The sequence below is a fragment of the Mus caroli genome, unplaced genomic scaffold, assembly GCF_978045245.1.
Source record: "Mus caroli unplaced genomic scaffold, Mus_caroli_1 scaffold_8, whole genome shotgun sequence".
In the NCBI taxonomy this organism is placed as follows: domain Eukaryota; kingdom Metazoa; phylum Chordata; class Mammalia; order Rodentia; family Muridae; genus Mus; species Mus caroli.
In genome coordinates this window covers 129,490,307-129,507,869 of record NW_028227263.1, presented here as the reverse complement: position 1 = coordinate 129,507,869, position 17,563 = coordinate 129,490,307, and the positions used below count along the sequence as shown (strand labels likewise).

The window sequence follows — 17,563 nt, the reverse complement described above, 5'->3', positions numbered from 1 at the left end:
AGGTGTGCTGTCAAGGTGTTAGTGTATGCTCTCTCTAGTTTATTTTTGGTGGCACTCAGAGCTATGATTTTCCTCTTAGGACGTCTTAAATTATGTCCTGTAAGTTTGGGTATGTTCTGGCTTCATTTTCATTAAACTCTAATGATCAAAATCTCAGGTGACAGCAGATTCTGATGAGGATGTGGAGAAAGAGCAACACTTCTCCATTGTTGGTGGGATTGCAAGCTGGTACAACCACTCTTGAAATCAGTCTGGCGGTTCCTCAGAAATTTGGACATAGTACAAACAGAAAATACATCAATACCTCTTCTTTTTTTTTTTTCCAGAAAATTTTAACAGGTTTATTTATAATTGTTATAAAGTTGAACTGTTGAAATGTGTTCACCAAAACATTTTGCTTGCATTAACGCTTTACATCTTGCATTTATATTAAAAATTCACACACAAATAAACATGGAGAAACTGCCAATACCTGATTCTGTCCCCTCTGTTTCCACTCGCAATCATATACTTAGGTCCCTTTGACCCATGGAAAAAATATCTAACATTCAGAACTACTGATTACAGGAAGAAGAGGAAAATTTTTGTTTAAAGAATGAAATGTTTCCCCTCATAATTGACTCTTAAGCACGTTCTCGCGTATGCGGCTTGCTAGCTGGATATCTTTTGGCATAATTGTTACAGGTTTGGCATGGATAGCACACAGTTTGGTATCTTCAAAAAGGCCAACCAGATAGGCCTCACTTGCCTCCTGCAAAGCACCAATAGCTGTACTCTGGAAGCGCAGATCTGTTTTGAAGTCCTGAGCAATTTCTCTTACCAGACACTGAAAAGGGAACTTGGGAATCAGAAGCTCGGTGGCCTTCTGATAGCATCTGATTTCACTGAGGCCACAGTACCAGGCCTGTAACGATGAGGTTTCTTCACCCCCTCCAGTAGAGGGCGCACTCTTGTGAGCAGCTTTTGTAGTCAGTTGTTTCTTGGGTGCTTTACCACCGGTGGATTTGCGGGCAGTCTGCTTTGTACGAGCCATGGTATGGACACCTCCTTACTTACCCCCCTTCTCCTTCGGCTGGAGCTCAGCAAGCAAGAGGTGGCACTGGCATTGGAGAGCAGCAAAGGCTGCGAACACAATATGAGATAATACTCTTAAAGAAACCTTTCTTGACTATCTGTTCCAAAATAACTCTCATGGTCACTTCCTTTTCTCATTGTATTCTTATTTTCTATTGATAGTATGGCCACATTTTTGGGTACTTACTGGTTTTCTTCCATATTAGAACATTTGCTCCTTAAGGGTAGTAATTTGTGTCTTTTTCTGACTTCCAGCTCTCTATGCATTTTTTTTTGATTTTTAATATTTTTATTACATATTTTCCTCAATTACATTTCCAATGCTATCCCAAAAGTCCCCCATAGCGCCCCCCACTTCCCTACCCACCCATTCCCATTCTTTTGGCCCTGGCATTCCCCTATATTGGGGCATATAAAGTTTGCAAGTCCAATGGGCCTCTCTTTACAATGATGGCCAACTAGGCCATCTTTCGATACATATGCAGCTAGAGACAAGAGCTCCGGGGTTCTGGTTAGTACATCATGTTGTTCCAACAATAGGGTTGCAGATCCCTTTAGCTCCTTGGGTACTTTCTCTAGCTTCTCCATTGGGAGCCCTGTGATACATCCAATAGCTGACTGGGAACATCCACTCCTGTGTTTGCTAGGCCCAGGCATCGTCTCACAAGAGACAGGGATATTTGGGTCCTTTCAGCAAAATCTTGCTAGTGTATGCAATGGTGTCAGCGTTTAGAAGCTGGTTATGGGACGGATCCCTGGATACAGCAGTCTCTAAATGGTCCATCCTTTCATCACAGCTACGAACTTTGTCTCTGTAACTCCTTCCCTGGATGTTTTGTACCCAATTCTATGAAGGTGCACAGTGTCCACACTTTGGTCTTCATTCTTCTTGAGTTTCATGCGTTTATCAAATTGTATCTTATATCTTGGGTATCCTAAGTTTTGGGCTAATATCCACTTATCAATGAATACATATTGTGTGAGTTCTTTTGTGATTGTGTTACTTCACTCGAGATGATGCCCTCCAGGTCCATCCATTTGGCTAGGAATTTCATAAATTCATTCTTTTTAATAGCTGAGTAGTACTCCATTGTGTAAATGTACCATAATTTCTGTATCCATTCCTCTGTTGAGGGACATCTGGGTTCTTTCCAGCTTCTGGCTATTATAAATAGGGCTGCTATGAACATAGTGGAGCATGTGTCCTTTTTACCGGTTGGGACATCTTCTGGATATATGCCCAGGAGAGGTATTGCTGGATCCTCCGGTAGTACTATGTCCAATTTTCTGAGGAACCGCCAGACTGATTTCCAGAGTGGTTGTACAAGCTTGCAATCCCACCAACAATGGAGGAGTGTTCCTCTTTCTCCACATCCTCGCCAGCATCTGCTGTCACCTGAATTTTTGATCTTAGCCATTCTGACTGGTGTGAGGTGGAATCTCAGGGTTGTTTTGATTTGCATTTCCCTGATGATTAAGGATGTTGAACATTTTTTCAGGTGTTTCTCTGCCATTCGGTATTCCTCTGGTGAGAATTCTTTGTTCAGTTCTGAGCCCCATTTTTTAATGGGGTTATTTGACTTTCTGGAGTCCACCTTCTTGAGTTCTTTATATATATTGGATATTAGTCCCTTATCTGATTTAGGATAGGTGAAGATCCTTTCCCAATCTGTTGGTGGTTTTTTTGTCTTATTGATGGTGTCTTTAGCCTTGCAGAAGCTTTGTAGTTTCATGAGGTCCCACTTGTCAATTCTCGATCTTACAGCACAAGCCATTACTGTTCTATTCAGGAATTTTTCCCCTGTGCCCATATCTTCAAGGCTTTTCCCCACTTTCTCCTCTATAAGTTTCAGTGTCTCTGGTTTTATGTGAAGTTCCTTGATCCACTTAGACTTGACCTTAGTACAAGGAGATAGGAATGGATCGATTCGCATTCTTCTACATGTTAACAACCAGTTGTGCCAGCACCATTTGTTGAAAATGCTGTCTTTCTTCCACTGGATGTTTTTAGCTCCCTTGTCGAAGATCAAGTGACCATAGGTGTGTGGGTTCATTTCTGGGTCTTCAATTCTATTCCATTGGTCTATTTGTCTGTCACTATACCAGTACCATGCTGTTTTTATCACAATTGCTCTGTAGTAGAGCTTTAGGTCCGGCATGGTGATTCCACCAGAGGTTCTTTTATCCTTGAGAAGAGTTTTTGCTATCCTAGGTTTTTTGTTATTCCAGATGAATTTGCAGATTGCACTTTCTAATTCGTTGAAGAATTGATTTGGAATTTTGATGGGGATTGCATTGAATCTGTAGATTGCTTTTGGCAAGATAGCCATTTTTACAATGTTGATCCTGCCAATCCATGAGCATGGGAGATCTTTCCATCTTCTGAGATCTTCTATAATTTCTTTCTTCAGAGACTTGAAGTTTTTATTATACAGATCTTTCACTTCCTTAGTTAGAGTCACGCCAAGATATTTTATATTATTTGTGACTATTGAGAAGGGTGTTGTTTCCCTAATTTCTTTCTCAGCCTGTTTATTCTTTGTGTAGAGAAAGGCCATTGATTTGTTTGAGTTAATTTTATATCCAGCTACTTCACCGAAGCTGTTTATCAGGCTTAGGAGTTCTCTGGTGGAATTTTTAGGGTCACTTATATATACTATCATATCATCTGCAAAAAGTGATATTTTGACTTCATCTTTTCCAATTTGTATCCCTTTGATCTCCTTTTGTTGTCGAATTGCTCTGGCTAGGACTTCAAGTACAATGTTGAATAGGTATGGAGAAAGTGGACAGCCTTGTCTAGTCCCTGATTTTAGAGGGATTGCTTCAAGCTTCTGACCATTTACTTTGATGTTGGCTACTGGTTTGCTGTAGATTGCTTTTATCATGTTTAGGTATGGGCCTTGAATTCCTGATCTTTCCAAGACTTTTATCATGAATGGGTGTTGGATCTTGTCAAATGCTTTTTCCGCATCTAACGAGATGACCATGTGGTTTTTGTCTTTGAGTTTGTTTATATACTGGATTACGTTGATGGATTTCCGTATATTGAACCATCCCTGCATCCCTGGGATGAAACCTACTTGGTCAGGATGGATGATTGTTTTGATGTGTTCTTGGATTCGGTTAGCAAGAACTTTATTGAGGATTTTTGCATCAATATTCATAAGGGATATTGGTCTGAAGTTTTCTATCTTTGTTGGGTCTTTTTGTGGTTTAGGTATCAGAGTAATTGTGGCTTCATAGAATGAGTTGGGTAGAGTACCTTCTGTTTCTATTTTGTGGAATAGTTTGTGAAGAACTGGGATTAGATCTTCTTTGAAGGTCTGATAGAACTCTGCACTAAACCCATCTGGTCCTGGGCTTTTTTTTAGTTGGGAGACTATTAATGACTGCTTCTATTTCTTTGGGGGATATAGGGCTGTTTAGATCATTAACCTGATCTTGATTCAACTTTGGTACCTGGTATCTGTCTAGGAACTTCTCCATTTCATCCAGGTTCTCCAGTTTTGTTGAGTATAGCCTTTGGTAGAAGGATCTGATGGTGTTTTGGATGTCTTCAGGATCTGTTGTTATGTCTCCTTTTTCATTTCTGATTTTGTTAATTAGGATGCTTTCCCTGTGCCCTCTAGTGAGTCTGGCTAAGGGTTTATCTATCTTGTTGATTTTCTCAAAGAACCAGCTCCTTGATTGGTTGATTCTTTGAATAGTTTTTCTTGTTTCCACTTGGTTGATTTCACCCCTGAGTTTGATTATTTCCTGCCGTCTACTCCTCTTGGGTGAATTTGCTTCCTTTTGTTCTAGTGCTTTTAGGTGTGTTGTCAAGCTGCTAATGTGTGCTCTTTCTAGTTTCCTTTTGGAGGCACTCAGAGCTATGAGTTTTCCTCTTAGAAATGCTTTCATTGCGTCCCATAAGTTTGGGTATGTTGTGGCTTCATTTTCATTGAACTCTAAAAAGTCCTTAATTTCTTTCTTTATTCCTTCCTTGACCAAGGTATCATTGAGAAGAGTGTTGTTCAGTTTCCACGTGAAGGTTGGCTTTCTATTATTTATTTTGTTATTGAAGATCAGCCTTAGTCCATGGTGATCTGATAGGATGCATGGGACAATTTCAATATTTTTATATCTGTTGAGGCCTGCTTTGTGACCAATTATGTGGTCAATTTTGGAGAAGGTACCATGAGGTGCTGAGAAGAAGGTATATCCTTTTGTTTTAGGATAGAATGTTCTGTAGATATCTGCCAAATCCATTTGATTCATAATTTCTCTTAGTTTCACTGTGTCCCTGTTTAGTTTCTGTTTCCATGATCTGTCCATTGGTGAAAGTGGTGTGTTGAAGTCTCCCACTATTATTGTATGAGGTGCAATGTGTGCTTTGAGATTTACTAAAGTTTCTTTAATGAATGTGGCTGCCTTTGTATTTGGAGCATAGATATTCAGGATTGATAGTTCCTCTTGGAGGATTTTACCTTTGATGAGTATGAAGTGTCCCTCCCTGTCTTTTTTAATGACTTTGGGTTGGAAGTCAATCTTATCAGATATTAGAATGGCTACTCCAGCTTGTTTCTTTATGCCATTTGCTTGGAAAATTGTTTTCCAGCCTTTCATTCTGAGATAGTGTCTATCCTTTTCTCTGAGATGAGTTTCCTGTAAGCAGCAAAATGTTGGGTCTTGTTTGTGTAGCCAGTTTGTTAGTCTATGTCTTTTTATCGGGGAGTTGTGTCCATTGATATTAAGAGATATTAAGGAAAAGTAATTGTTGTTTCCTGTTATTTTTGTTGTTAAAGTTGGCATTTTGTTCTTGTGGCTGTCTTCTTTTAGGTTTGTTGAGGGATTACCTTCTTGTTGTTTCTAGGGCGTGGTTCCTGTCCTTGTATTGGTTTTTTTCTGTTATTATCCTTTGAAGGGCTGGATTCGTGGAGAGATAATGTGTGAATTTGGTTTTGTCGTGGAATACTTTGGTTTCTCCATCTATGTTAATTGAGAGTTTGGCTGGGTATAGTAGCCTGGGCTGGAATTTGTGTTCTTTTAGTGTCTGTATAACATCCGTCCAGGATCTTCTGGCTTTCATAGTCTCTGGTGAAAAATCTGGTGTAATTCTGATAGGCTTGCCTTTATATGTTACTTGGCCTTTTTCTCTTACTGCTTTTAGTATTCTATCTTTATTTAGAGCATTTGTTGTTCTGATTATAATGTGTCGGGAGGTATTTCTTTTCTGGTCCAGTCTATTTGGAGTTCTGTAGGCTTCTTGTATGTTCATGGGCATCTCTTTCTTTCGATTTGGGAAGTTTTCTTCTATAATTTTGTTGAAGATGTTTGCTGGTCCTTTGAGTTGAAAATCTTCATTCTCATCCACTCCTATTATCCGTAGGTTTGGTCTTCTCATTGTGTCCTGTATTTCTTGGATGTTTTGAGTTAGGATCTTTTTGCATTTTACATTTTCTTTGATTGTTGTGCCGATGTTCTCTATGGAATCTTCTGCACCTGAGATTCTCTCTTCCATCTCTTGTATTCTGTTGCTGATGCTCGTATCTATGGTTCCAGATTTCTTTCCTAGGGTTTCTATCTCCAGTGTTGCCTCATTTTGGGTTTTCTTTATTGTGTCTACTTCCCTTTTTAGGTCTAGTATGGTTTTGTTCATTTCCATCATCTGTTTGGATGTGTTTTCCTGTTTTTCTGTAAGGACTTCTACCTGTTTGATTATGTTATCCTGTTTTTCTTTAAGGATTTGTAACTCTTTAGCATTGTTCTCCTGCAATTCTTTAAGGGATTTTTGTGCTTCCTCTTTATTGTCTTCTGCCTGTTTAGCAGTTTTCTCCTGTATTTCTTTAAGTGTGTTATTAAAGTCCTTCTTGAAGTCCTCTATCATCATCAGGAGATATGCTTTTAAATCCGTGTCTAGCTTTTCCGGTGTGTTGGGGTGCCCTGGACTGGGCGAAGTGGGGGTGCTGGGTTCTGATGATGGTGAGTGGTCTTGGTTTCTGTTAGTAAGATTATTACGTTTACCTTTCGCCATCTGGTAATCTCTGGGGTTAGTTGTTATCGTTGTCACTGTTTAAAGATTGGAGCAGAAGCTGTGTTCCACTCACCAGCAGTCTCTAAATCCTGCGGCGGGGGTCGTGGGTAGCTGACAGTACCCCGGTGCTGGTCCAGCCCGAAGAGGCCTGTGGTCCTACTCAGGCCGGTTTTCTGCTTCCCTAACTAATGCAGTCTCTGGTCCCGCGTGCAATTGGATTGGAGCAGAAGCTGTGTTCCACTCTCCAGAAGTCTTAAGATCCAGCAGTCCCAAAATCCTGTGGCGGGGGGTCGTGGGTAGCTGGCGGGTGTCAGGCAACCCTGCGCTCCAGCTACCCCGGCGCTGATCCAGCCGGATGAGGCCTGTGGCCCTACTCAGGCCGATTTCTGCTTCCCTAACTAATGCAGTCTCAGGTCCCGTGCAATTGGATTGGAGCAGAAGCTGTGTTCCACTCACCAGCAGTCCCAAAATCCTGCGGTGGGGGTCGTGGGTAGCTGGCGGGTGTCAGGCAACCCTGCGCTCCCGCTACCCCGGCGCTGATCCGGCCGGATGAGGCCTGTGGCCCTACTCAGGCCGATTTCTGCTTCCCTAACTAATGCAGTCTCAGGTCCCGCGCAATTGGATTGGAGCAGAAGCTGTGCTCCACTCACCAGAAGTCTTAAGATCCTGTGGCGGGTGTTGTGGGTAGCTGGCGAGTGTCAGCTGACCCTGCACCCCAGCTGCCCTGGTGCTTTTCTGACCAGAAGAGGGTTGTGGCCCTATGTAGGCCGGATTTCTCTCTCCCCAACCAGAGCAGTCTCAGGTCCCGCGTGATTGGACTGGAGCAGAAGCTGTGTTCCACTCACCAGCAGTCCCAAAATCCTGCGGCGGGGGGTCGTGGGTAGCTGGCGGGTGTCAGGCAACCCTGCGCTCCCGCTACCCCGGCGCTGATCCGGCCGGATGAGGCCTGTGGCCCTACTCAGGCCGATTTCTGCTTCCCTAACTAATGCAGTCTCAGGTCCCGCGCAATTGGATTGGAGCAGACGCTGTGTTCCACTCACCAGCAGTCCCAAAATCCTGCAGCGGGGGTCGTGGGTAGCTGGTGGGTGTCAGGCAACCCTGCGCTCCCGCTACCCCGGTGCTGATCCTGCCGGATGAGGCCTGTGGTCCTACTCCTCAATACCTCTTCTGGTATGTTCCATCTCCCAGGAGATGTTCCAATTTATAATAAGGAAACATGTTCCACTATGTTAATAGCAGCTTTATTTATAATAGCCAGAAGCTGGAAAGAACCCAGATGTCCTTCAACAGGAGAATAGATACAGAAAATGTGGTACATTTACACAATGGAGTAATACTCGGGTATTGAGATAATTGAATTTATGAAATTCTTAGGCAAATGGACGTGTCTGGAGGATATCAACCTGAGTGAAGTAACCCAATCACAAAAGAAAACACATGATATGCACTCACTGATAAGCGAATATTACCCCAGAAACTTAGAATACCCAAGATATAATTCGCAAAACAGATGAAACTCTAGAAGAAGGAAGACCAAAGTGTAGATACTTCCTTCCTTCTTAGATTGGGCAACAAAATACTCAGGGAAGGAGTTACACAGACAAAGTTCAGAGCTGAGACAGAAGTAAGGACCATCCAGAGACTGTCTCACAAGGGGACCCATCCCATAAACAACCATCAAACTCAGATGCTATTGAGTGTGTCAGAAAGATTTTGCTGACAGGACCCTGATATATGTGTCTCTTGTGAAGCTATGCCAGTCCCTGGCAAATACAGCAGTGGATGTTCACAGTCATCTATTGGATGGAACACATGGCCCCTAATGAAGGAGCTAGAAAAAGTACCCAAGGAGCTAAAGGGGTATTCTACCCTACAGGAGGAAAAACAATGTGAACTAACAAGTACCCCCTTGAGCTGGGTCTCTAGTTGCTTATGTAGCAAAGAATGGCCTAATATGCCATCAGTGGGAGGAGAGGTCCTTGGTCTTGCAAAGATCATATGCCCCAGTACATGGGAATGCCAGGGCCAGGAAGTTGGATTGGGTGGGTTGAGGATCACATCAGGGGGACTCTATAGTAGACTTTCAGGATACCAATTGGAATGTAAATGAAGAAAACATCTAAATAAATAACTTCCCAAAAGACTAATTTCTTTCTTTATTTCTTCGTTGACCAAGTTATCCTTGAGTAGAGTGTTGTTCTGCTTCGATGTGAATATTGTCTTTCTATTATTACGTTTTTATTGAAGGTCAGCCTTAGTCCATAGTGGTTTAATAGGATGCATGGGATAATTTCAATATTTTGTATCTTTTGAGGCCTGTTTTGTGACCAATTATATTGTCAGTTTTTGGAGAACGTACCATGAGATGCAGAGAAGAAGGTATATTCTTTTGTTTTAGGATAAAATGTTCTGTAGATATCTGTTAAACCCATTTGTTTCATAACTTCTGTTAGTTTCAATGTGTTTCTGATTAGTTTCTCTTTCCATGTTCTGTCCATTAATGAGAATCGGGTGTTGATGTCTCCCACAATTATTCTGTGAGGTGCAATATGTGCTTTGATCTTTATTATAGTTTCCTTAATGAATGTGTCTGCACTTGCATTTGGCGCATAGATATTCAGAATTGAGGGTTCATCTTGGAAGATTTTACCTTTGATGAGTATTAAGTGCCCTCCTTATCTTTTTTAATAACTTTGAGTTGGGAGTCAATTTTATATGATATTAGAGTGGGTACTCCAGCTTGTTTCTTCAGACCATTTGCTTGGAAATTGTATTCAATCCTTTCACTCTGAGGTAATGTCTGCCTTTATGCCTGAGGTGGGGCTCCTCTATGCAACAAAAAGTTGGGTCTTGTTTACATGACCAGTCTTTTAGTAGATGTCTTTTATCGGGGGAATTGAGTCCATTGATATTGAGATATTAAAGAAAAGTCTTTATTGCTTCCTGTTATGTTTGTTGTTAGATTTGGAATTCTGTTCTTGAAGCTATCGCCTTTTAGGTTTGTTGAAGAATTACTTTCTTGCTTTTTCTAAGGCATAATATCCCTCCTTGTGTTAGCGTTATTGATTTATTATCCTTTGAAGGGCTGGATTCGTGGAAAGATATTGTGTGAATTTGGTTTTCTCATGGAATACTTGGTTTCTCCATCCTTGGTAACTGAGAGTTTTTTGGGGTATAGTAGCCAGGGCTGGCATTTGTGTTCTCTTAGGGTCTATATAACCTCTGTCCAGGATCTTCTGGCTTTCATAGTTTCTGGCTAGAAGTCTGGTCTAATTCTAATAGGTCTGCCTTTATATGTTACTTGACCTTTTCCCCTTACTGCATTTAATATTCTATCTTTGTTTAGTGCATTTAATGTTCTGATTATTATGTGTTGGAAGGAATTTCTTTTATGGTCTAGTCTATTTGGAGTTCTGTAGAATTCTTTTATGTTCATGGGCTTCTCTTTCTTTAGGTTAAGGAAGTTTTCTTTTATAATTTTGTTGAAGATAATTCCCAGCCCTTTAAGTTGAAAATCTTTATTCTTATTTATACCTATTATCTGTAGGTTTGGTCTTCTCACTGTGTCCTGGATTTCCTGGATGTTTTGAGTTAGGATATTTATGCATTTTGCATTTTCTTTGTTTGTTGTATCTATATTTTCAGTGGAATCTTCTGCAACTGACATTCTCTCTTCGATCTCTTTCATTCTGTTGCTGATGCTTGCATCTATGGTTCCTGACTTCTTTACTAGGATTTCTATTTCAGAGTTTTCTCCCTTTGAGTCATTTTATTGCTATGTTGATTTAGTAGAATCTATTTACCATAAGGGTCTTGGCTTCATTACCATTGTCTGGTGTGGGTTCCATCTCAGGACATTGTATTTAAATTCAATCAAATAGTTGTTGGTCATTCCCATAACACTTATGCCATTATTGCACCAATATATCTTGAAGATAAGTCACTGTTGCAGGTCACAGGGTTAATCATTATTTAATATTGATGATCTCTTTCCTTCTCCTATAGTGTGTACAGTACCTTCTAGCACTATTAATGAGAACCAATAAAGATGAAGCATCTGGGCATTCTCTTTTGCCCTGGCCAGAATGATGATCTGGCTGAACCAGCAATGACCTCGCTATGCCTGCCATATTCAATTTTCAGAGTCTATTGGCTGTAATCTTGTTGCTTATATTTATGGGTGCTTATATTCGATCTCTGGCACACAGCATCCTGGACAGAAGTAAAACTGGACTATTGGTAATATTTTGGAAGTGTGCCCGAATTGGTGAATGCAAGAGTCCTTATGTGGCCATATGGTTCATAGTGATCGCCTTCAGCATCCTCTTCATATAGTATCTTTGGAAACTATCACAGTGTGAATGCCATCAGATTGTAAACAAGGAATTGCCTCCAGAAAATAATGACAAAAATGGTTAAGCCTTGGAACTGAACTTGGAATGAGGTAAATTTTGAGACTTGTCTCTGAACTTGAAATGAGATAAATTTTGAGATGCTGTTCTCTATTTTTGTGCTATTGAACCAATGAGCTGTATGAATAATTAAGATGTAACAGTTTAATACACAGGAATGTGATTTTAGCCATCAACCTCAGGTCTCTCACTCCAGTATTCTACGCTACAAATGTCATTCTGTTGTGTTAGTACTGCTTTTCCCAAGGTTCTCCAGGCATGAAGCAGAAGCCCAGCAGCAAATTCCACAGGCACCTGTGACTAAGCCTTCAAAATACTATCTTCGCATAATGATAACTTGTAGCAATTGGTCTATTTTTCTTGAAAGAAAATTGTTCTATTTTTGTTGTTATTGTTCTTATGGATTGCATTCATATTTAAAACCTTTTGATTGTTATCCAGAGTATCTCTATTCTTGGCAAATTCTGTAGTTTATTGCAGGTGTTTAAAGTATTTTAAACAAAATTCTGATATACTTTAATTAGCACAAGAGTTGGGCTTCTAGTCACAAAGATACAACAGCCACCCTATGATAAAAAATACCTTATAATGAAAAACAGCAAGTAGAGTGGTGAGTGAGCAAGCATTGTGCATTCTTTTTGCTCTATATTGTTGTCTTCCAAATAGAACATTCATTGTAGGTACCCAAATGTGGTATTTGTGGTGTTTTTAATGCAGCATTTTAAATCTAGTTTGTATTCTGTCAAAAAAAAAAAAAAAAAAAAAAAACAAGCTGAAGCATCTGGTTGGACACCAGCTCAATTTCTACATGTTCAATGAGAGAAATTACCTCATGTCATCAGTAATAGGACCTTACCATCATGTTATGGATGTAAGCAATAAATAGCATTGACAGTAGCCTGAAATGTTTAGGGGTCATATTAGACCTATTTATCCAAGAACTCACAAGATGTTACCAATTCTTGCTACTGGAGATTTTACTTGGTAGTGTATAATTTCCACTTGGGGCATTGTCTGCCCCATATATCATAACATTACTTAAGTAATTTTTATTTACTTTAAGGAAGCTTCTAATATATAAAGTTTCCATATACCTTTTCAAAATGTCTTCAATACTAATTTTAGGAAACAACAGTCCTCAATATCTAAGGTATTATTTTTTTGTGTGGATAAAAATTAGACTAGGCCCATTATTTTCATATTCCACCAGATATCATTTTGGAGAAAATAATGGACATTAACACTACAGAATAAATCAGATGAAAATATAGCATCATTTTGATTTCCTTTCTAACAATTTTGTCTCTTCTGAAGTACCAGGTCTGATTATGATAGGAGAAAAAAAAGAGATTAGACTATTGGAAACCTGTATGTCATAGAATTCAAGGCATAATCATATCTTGCTGGACAAGATTTTTCATTTTACAAACAGACCCTGAAAGAAGAGAGGAATGATATGGCTCAGTGGTTAAAAGCAATTGTTCTTCTAGAGGCTCCAGGTTCCATTCTTTTCTCCCATATGCCACTTACAACAATTTGTAACTATAGTTCTAGGGAATTCTATGAACTATTCTGGCTTCTATAGGCACCAAGTATGTATGATGTACACAATTATTTATGCAAACACTCACACCCATGAAAGTAAAGTAAATTTAAAGTGCATTATTTCTTTTAAGGAATGCAATTTAAAAATTGTGTCTGTAGATTTCCTTTGCTAATTTTATCATTTTCATAATATTGATTCTGCCAATCTGTGAGTGGTATGTGCAGGTGCCTTCCCATCTTTAATTTTTTATTACATATTTTCTTTCTTTAAATTTCAAGTGTTTTCCCTTTCCAGATTTTCCCTTCAGAACCCCCCATCCCATTCCTCCTCCCCTTGACTCTATGAGTGTGTTCCCCTACCCAAATACTCACGACTTCCTACCCTGGCATTCACCTACACTGGGGCATCAAACACCCTCAGGTCCAAGGGCATTTCCTCCCACTGATGACAACGAGACCATGATCTACCACATATGTAGGAAGAGCCATGCATGTGTACACTTTGGTTTGTAGTCCAGTCACTTGGAGCTCCAGAGTCTGGCCAATTGACCCTGTTGTTCCCTCTATGAGTCTGCAAACCCGATCAGCTCCTTCAGTCCCTTCTCCAACTCCACCATTGTGGACCCAATGCTCAGTCCAGTGGTTGACTGCAAGCATTTGCCTCTGTATTTACCAGGCTCTGGCAGAACCTCTCAGGAGACAACAATATCAGGCTTCTGTCAGCAAGCACTTCACAGCATCCACAATAGTGTAGTGTATGGTGAATGTATATGGGATAGTTAATATCCACTTACCAGTAAGTATATATGGTGTATGTTCTTTTGAGACTCAATTACCTCACTCAGGATGGTATTTTCAAGTTCCATCCATTTGCCTGTGAATTTCATGAAGTCACTGTTTTTAATGGCTGGTTAGTATTCCATTGTGTAAATGTTCCTCATTTTCTGTATCCATTCTTCTGTTGAGGGGCATCTGGTTGTTTCCAGCTTCTGACTATTATAAATATGGCTGCTATGAACATAGTGGAGCATGTGTCCTTATTACATGTTGAAGCATCTTCTGGGTATACATGCAGAAGTGGTATAGCTAGGTTCTCAAGGAGTACTATGCCTAATTTTCTGAGGAGAACCACCAGACTGATTTTCAGAGTGGTTGTACCAGCTGACAATTCCTACAGCAGATCTACATGTTTTCCTCTTAGCACTGTTTTCATTTTTTTCCCAAAACTTTGGGTATGCTGTGTCTTTATTTTCATAAAATTCAGAAAAGTATTTCATTTCTTTCTTTCTTTTTCCTTGAACAATTATCAATGAGCAGGGTATTGTTCAGCTTCCACATGTATGTGGGTTTTCTGTTGTTTTAGTTGGTATTGAAGACTGGCCTTAGTCCACGGTGATCTATTAGAATAACTAGGATTGTTTTAATCTTCTTGTATCTGATGAGGCCTGTTTTGTGACCAATTCTATGGTTAATTTTGTAGAAGGTACCATGGGGTGCTAAGAAGAAGGTACATTAAATCGTTTTAGAATGATCTGTTCTATAGATTTGGATATGTCAAATCCATTTTGTCCATAAATTCTGTTAGTTTCAATGTGTCTTTTTTTAGTTTATGTTTCCATGATCTGTCCATTGATGATGGTTCAGTATTGAAGTCTCTACTATTGTTTTGTGAGGTCCAATATGTGCTTTGAGCTTTAATATATATATATATATATATATATATATATATATATATATATATATATATATATATTTTTAAATATCTGGATACCCTTTTATTTGGAGCATAGATTTTTCAGAATTGAGAGTTGAGCTTGGTAGATTTTTCCTTTAAACAGTATGAAGTGTCCTTCCTTATCCTTTTTGGTAAATTTGGTTGAAATTTGATTTTCTTCAATATTAGAATAGAAAAGAATATTAGAATGGCCACTTCAATTTGTTTCTTAGGACCATTTGCTTGGAAACTGGTTTTCCAGCCTTTTCTCCGATGTAGTGAAGGTCTTTGTCACTAAGGTGCATTTTCTGTATGCAGCAAAGGGCTGGGTCTTATCTTTTGTAGGGCTGGATTTGTGGAAAGATGCTGCGGACCCTCAGGGTCCCTTTGTCTGCGTGGAACGGGTCTCTGGGGCAGGTGGACAAGGTGTCAGGAGGTGACAGACAGAACAACATGCAAGACTGTATAGAATCTGATTGTATTGTGTCAGGTCAAGCATCAAACTTTTTATACCAAAGAAATAACAAGAAAACAGGCAAAATACAATCCACCAAGTTACAATGACGCAATACAAAAGGAATATATGCATCAAAAGAAGGTGGGGACCAGGCTGCTGCTGCAAAAGAAGGGAACTAGGTGTAAACTAGTCTATTGTTAAACCCACCACCTGGAGTTCTGCACTAGCAGACCTTTTCATGAATACTGCAATACCCCAACACCCCATTTCCTGTGTCTACAGAAGAATTTTCCAACTTGCTTCTAATGTGAAACTTGCAATACCTAGCTGTAGAGAAGATCTCTGTCTCAGTGGGATTCCCTAGCTCTAATATGGCATTCCCTTGTTTGGGTGAGATTTGCTACTGTCCTTGGTAGACCAGCTCTGAGCTACTGGCTCCATCTTTTGTAATGCTTAATTAGTTACTGAATAGGTAAACTTCCTTACTGCATTCCTATGAGATTTCAAGCTTGGATTTCAAGCTTGCAGGCTTCTGGGACCTTGAAACAATGGGGAGACTTAACTATAACAGAATTTAATCTTAAAAGGCATTTATAATAAAATATTAAAAGAGAGCTCATAGATCCATACACCAGACTAACTCGGGAATAGAGATGAGTATATGGGTAAACGAGAACGCCAAAACTCCAGGAGGTGAGCTTCCTTGAAACTCTTTTCCTCACTGAGTGCTTACAGATGTTTTTCAGCCTGTCAAGGTGACAAGACCAGAGGGCATGGCAGAAAGATATTGTGTAAATTTGGATTTGCCATGGGATATCTTAGTTTCTCCATTTATGGTAATTGCGAATTTTGCTGGGTATAGTCGTTATGCTGGCATTTGTGTATTCTTAGGGTCTGTATGACATCTGCCCAGGATCTTCTAGCTTTTATAGTCTCTGGTGAGATGTCTGGTTTCATTCTGATAGGTTTGCCTTTATATATTACCTACTTTTTTCTCTTATGTCATTTAATATTCTTTGTTTGTTTTCTGCATTTGATGTTTTGACTGTTATATGACAAGAGAAATTTACTTTCTGGTCCAATCTATTTGGAGTTCTGTAGGTTTCATATATTTTCTTGGACATCTATTTCTTTAGATTAGGGAAGTTTTCTTCTATAATTTTGTTGAAGATATTTGCTGGTCCTTTAAGTTGGGAATCTTTGCTCTCTTCTATACCTATTACCTTTAGGTTTCTTCTTCTCAATGTGTCGTGGATTTCCTGAAGGTTTGGGTTTAGGAGCTTTTGGCATTCTGTATTTTCTTTGACTGTTGGGTCAATGTTTTCTATGTCATCTTCTGCACCTGGGATTCTCTCTTTTATCTACATTCTGTTGGTGATGCTTACATCTATGACTCCTGATCTCTTTCCTAGGTTTTCTTTCTCCAGAGATGTCTCCCTTTGTGATTCCTTTATTGTTTCTCTTTCCATTTTTAGATCACGGATGGTTTTTGTAAGTTACTTCACCTGTTTGATTGTGTTTCCCTATAATTCTTTAAGGGGTTTTTGTGTTTCCTGTTTAAGTGCTTCTACCTGTTTACCTGTGTACTCCTGTAATTTCTTTAAGGGAGTTATTTAAGTCTTTCTTAAAGTCCTCTAAAAATCATCATGAGATGTGATTTTTATCAATCAGGTTCTTGGTTTTCCAGTATGTTGGGATATCCAGGGCTTGCCATGGTGGGAGAACTGAATTCTGGTGATGCCAAATAGCCCTGTTTTCTGTTGCTTATGTACTTTCCTTTGCTTCTCACCATCTGGTTATCTCTGGTGCCAGCTGTTCTTACTATCTCTGACTGTGGCTTTTCCCTCCTTCAAGCCTGTGTGTCAGTATTCCTGGAAGACCAGTTCTCTCTGGGAAGACTTTGTATATGGAGTGCTGTGGTACAGGCTCAGCTCTGGGCTCAGACAGAAAATGGATGGATCCTGTCCCTTGCTGTTACTTGGTTTCTGTGTCCCGTTGGATCATGGTGGGTCCCTCTTGGACCAGTAATTTGAGCAGAAATGGTGGTCTTACCAATGTTCACAGGTATTTTGGCATTCCTGGGAGTTCAGCTCTCTTCCAGCCACTTTTGGGTATGGAGTCCTTTTGCACAGGATCAACTCCAGGGGCTATCTTACACAAGGAGCTTCTGGCACAGATGTAATCAAAAAGGAACCAGTCCATGTTTTCCCATTTTTTAGGTTATTTTTATAAAAAATTGTGTCTTCTAAAGTAGAGAAACAAGGAGGGAAGCCAACTGGGGATATTTGAATCTCACTTAGAAGGGGGAACAAAATAGTCATGGAGGCAGATGGAGTGAAGGAACT

General features: G+C 39.8%; 2 pseudogenes; one reads left to right on the top strand and one right to left on the bottom strand.

The window, feature by feature from the left end:
* Positions 1–610: 610 nt before the first annotated feature.
* LOC147003509 (histone H3.3A-like) lies at positions 611–1,098 on the bottom strand (annotated as a pseudogene).
* Positions 1,099–11,209: 10,111 nt separating this feature from the next.
* Positions 11,210–11,425, top strand: LOC147003508 (protein kish-A pseudogene; annotated as a pseudogene).
* Positions 11,426–17,563: the final 6,138 nt, after the last annotated feature.